A 4,812-nucleotide genomic window follows, 5' to 3' on the forward strand; every position below is an offset into this window, starting at 1 on the left:
ATGTCGTTTCCTCCCACACTAAGACACACTACTGGATTGGGAGTACACTTGTCTCGTGCGGGGGTAAAGACGTTGTCTGCATCCCTGGAGAGTGAAATTGTCACTCCAAAGGGGGGGTTTCGCCACTAGAGAGAGGTCGGGGAAAGTGGGAGTCAAAAAACAAGCAGGTCCTGGGAAGAAAAATTAGTTACTCAGGACAAAGGGTAAAACAGGACCAGGGAAGGGTAGGCTTAAATGTATACTATACAAACAGTAGGAGCGTTAGAAATAAAATAGACTTGCTGAGAGCGGTTGTATGTAACGAGAATGTAGACGGCATAGCTATCACCTAAACTTGGATGAATCTGGCGAGCAAAATTTTTTTATCAGAGTACCACATAGAAGGGTACAACCTTTTTCACAAGGACAGGGAAGGTAGGAAGGGGGGAACATAAGAACATAAGAATGGAGGAAACTGCAGCGGGCCTATTGGCCCATACTGGGCAGTCCCGTTTACACCCAACCACTATTGCTCATATAAGCATCCAAGCCTATGTTTGAAACTATTCAGCGTATTCGAGTTAATGATGATATTTGGTAACTTGTTCCATTCATCCACTACTCTGTTTCCAAACCAGTGTTTACCTATTTCACGCCTAAATCTAAATTTGTCTAATTTAAAACCATTGTTACGAGTTCGCTCCTTGTTGGATAGTTTGAGTACCTTTGTAATGTCCCCTTTGTTTAGCCCTGCCTTCCACTTATACACCTCTATCAGGTCGCCCCTAGCTCTAAGTCTCTCGAGGGAGTGCAAATTAAGATGCTTTAACCTGTCTCTATACTCAAGGTTCCTAATGCCCGCGATTAGTCTTGTCATTCTCCTCTGAATTCTTTCCAAGGATTCTATATCCATTCTGTAATACGGTGACCAGAACTGAACTGCATAATCCAGGTGTGGTCTCACAAGAGCAAGATACAGTTTTAGGATGACCTCGCTAGTCTTGTAACTAACACTCCTTTGTATGAACCCAAGTACTTTATTAGCCTAGTTACGAGCAAAAACACATTGTTTACTTGGTTTAAGGTTCCTACTTATCATTACTCATAAATCTCTCTCGCAGTCGGATTTCTCTATGGCATCGTTGTTCATCTGGTATCTGGTTTCCCTGTTTACATCTCCTATACTGAGTACTCTTCGTCAAGGATATATTAAAATGTTGTATTAATAATTCAATAAAGGGTGAAATAGGAACCAAGTCTGTATGGGTAGAAATCACGGAAGGAAGAGAAAAACTAATTATGGGAGTGATTTACAGGCCCCAAGTCTGGGCAAAGAAGCAGCTCAGCCCATATGGTAGGAAATGAGTAGGGCAGCAAAATATAACAACCTGTGCATTATGGGGATTTCATCTTCAGAAAAATTGACTGGGACAACATTGTGGGTGACTTTGAATCTGAAGACTTCCTAGACGCAATAAAAGACAATTTTTTGAAACAACTAATTACAGAACCTACTAGAGGTAGCAATATATTAGACCTACTATTTACTAATAAAGAAAATATTATCAGAGATATCACAATAGGGGAAGAACTAGGTAACAGTGATCACAGAGAAATCAGGTTCACCCTAAATTGGGAAACAAAAAACAATGACAATATGGTCAGAGTCCCAAACTTTCGGTTGGCTGATTATCAGGGATTCAGAAGGTACCTAGGTGAGGTCACCTGAGAACAGTCATGTCAGTCCCCAATAGGAAGGGGTGAGGTCATAGATGACACAACAATTGATCATGACTATAAAATATTCACTAGTATACTACATAAAGCACATGAACAAAATATACCATACAGAAAAATTAGGTCAAATAAGAATGAGCCAAGGTGGATGACCAGAAAACTTAAACATGACATAGGAATAAAGAAAGGAATTTATAAGAAATTAAAGGGAAGGGTGGAGCAGCTCAGAAATAGGTATAATGAACTATCTAGGAATGTTAAGAAAAATGTAAGGAAAGCAAAGAGAGACTAAGAAGTCAAAATAGCAAGAGAATCCAAGGCGAATCCCAAGGGATTTTTCCAGGTATATAGAACAAAAGTCAAGGACAAACTTGGGCCTTTAAAGTCAGGGAGGGGAGAAGTGATAAATGGCAGTGAAGGAATAAGCAAAACATTGAACAACTACTTCTTATCAGTTTTCACAGAAGAAATTTGCGATGAAATTCCAGAGGTGGAACTGATATTTAGGGGAAAGGAATAAAGGAAATTAAAGAATATCACTATCAGAAAAGAGGATGTTCTTAAGAAGATAAATAAACTAAAGAAGACAAAATTCCCATGGCCGGATGAAATTTTCCTTCGAGTCTTGAAAGAGTGTAGGGAACTGATTAGCGGACCCCCTTGTAAATTTATTTACAAAATCATTAGACAACGGTGTTGTGCCAGGCTTGTGGAAACAGGCAAATGTAGTACCCATATTCATAAAGGGAGACAGAGCATCAGCGTCAAATTACCGGCAGATCAGTTTGACGTCAGTAGTGGGGAAATTTCTTGAATCAATTATAGCAGATAGCATCCGATCGCATCTAGAGAAAAGCAAATTAATCTACGACTCGCAACATAGGTTTACAAAGGGAAAATCTTGTCTAACAAATGTGCTGACGTTTTTTAGGAAAGTCTTCGAGGTAGTAGATAATGACGAAAATTACGATGTTCAAAAGATATCGAAGTCTTTAAACTGCAAAGAGAACATATGAGCATGGGGGTGGAGGAGAATGTAGTCGGAGAGGGTAAACAAAGTGAAAGACTACAGGGAAATAGTGTTAGGAATTATGACAAAACTAAATTAGACAGGGAGTTTAAAACTAAACGCGGTAAGGGGAGGACTCAGAACATGACTAACTTAAATGTATACTACGCCAACAGTAGAAGTATGAGAAACAAAATGGATGATATAAGGGCCTTGGTATGTACCGAAAAAATCGATATAATTGCATTCACTGAAACATGGATCAACCTAGACACACGTGAGTTACCAGTCGAATACCAAATTGCGGGTTACAAACTGTTCCATACCGATAGGCAGACCAGGAAAGGAGGCGGAGTAGCAATCTATGTTAGGGATAATCTGAAGTGTGAAATAAATAAGGAAATAAAAACTGAGAGGAATACAGAAACAATTTGGATAGAATTAAGCGACGGTCGGGAAAAATTAATCACAGGAGTAATATATAGACCCCCCAATCTTGATAGCGTCAATGAGCGAATTATCTGGGATGAAATGCCCAGGGCTTCCATACACAACAAAGTCTGTATAGTAGGCGACTTTAACCTTGGCCAAATAGATTGGACTGACCTTACGGGTAACTCAGAATCAGAGGATTTTCTCGAGACGATCCAGGACTGTTTCCTAAGTCAACATATAACAGAACCCACACGGGGTAATAATATACTCGATTTAGTTCTGTCGAACAGAGAAAACCTCATTAGCAATGTCGAGGTAGGGAATGAATTTGCAAACAGCGATCACAAAGAAATTCGATTCCAGTTAGATTTTCAGGGCAGACTTAAGGAAAATTCCACTAAAGTACCAGATTTCAGAAGGGCAAACTTTGACAGTTTAAAGAGGCAGCTGAGAGAGGGGGTGTCGCGTTTGGCCGTGAACCTGACAGATGACACAGACCTGATAACGAGATCTGAGATTGCCGAGTTCCATGACAATTTAAATAGTGAGTTACTTAATGCACAAAGGCAGAACATACCATACAAAAAACTCAAATCAGACAAAAATGACCCTAATTGGATAAATAATTATTTAAAGAACATCATTGGCCAAAGGAAGGCTATAGGTAGAAGGATAAATCGTGGCGAAATTCACCTCCGGGACTATTATAGGGTATTGGCGAGTAGGGTTAAAACCGAGATAAGGAAAGCAAAGAGGAATAATTAGGTAAGGGTAGCAAGGGAGGCGAAGACAAACCCCAAAGGATTCTACCAAATGTATCAAACTAAAACACGAGAAAAGATTGGACCAATACGGTCAGACTCCTGCCAGCTCACTGATAACGACGGAGAAATGACCAATAATTTGAATAAATATTTTTCAACAGTTTTCACCACCGAAAATTTAAACATGATACCTGAGGCACCGACTCTATTCAGAGATAGTGAAGAAAACAAATTAAGTGAGATAGTAGTGACTAGTAACGATGTTAGTAAGCAAATAGACAAACTAAAGCCTAATAAGTCACCTGGTCCCGATGAGATATTTGCCAGAGTATTAAAGGAATGTAAGAAAGAGCTTAGTATGCCCTTAGCAAAGTTGTTTAACATGTCCTTAAAAACAGGTGTAGTACCAGAATCCTGGAGGATAGCGAATGTAATACCGATTTTCAAGAAGGGGGATAGATCACTATCCTCTAACTACCACCCAATCAGTCTAACATCAATAGTAGGCAAATTACTGGAAGAAATCAATTCAAACTCTATTCTAAATCACCCGGAGAAGCACAGATTGATCAATGATTCCCAGCATGGCTTCACAAGCGGACGTTCTTGCCTAACTAATCTATTAACATTCTTTTCATCAGTTTTCGAATCGGTGGACGAGGGGCACAATTATGATGTGGTATATCTCGACTTTAGCAAAGCCTTCGACAGAGTCCCCCACGAAAGACTAATTAGAAAGGTAGAAGCTCATGGCATCAAAGGTGACATCCTTAAATGGATTAAGGCGCTTTTACAGGACAGGAGACAGCGAGTGAGCATTAACTGCACTAAGTCCCATTGGAGCAACGTCACAAGTGGACTTCCCCAAAGCTCAGTACTTGGACCATT

Source organism: Homarus americanus, unplaced genomic scaffold, assembly GCF_018991925.1.
Source record: "Homarus americanus isolate GMGI-L3 unplaced genomic scaffold, GMGI_Hamer_2.0 scaffold16894, whole genome shotgun sequence".
NCBI lineage: Eukaryota > Metazoa > Arthropoda > Malacostraca > Decapoda > Nephropidae > Homarus > Homarus americanus.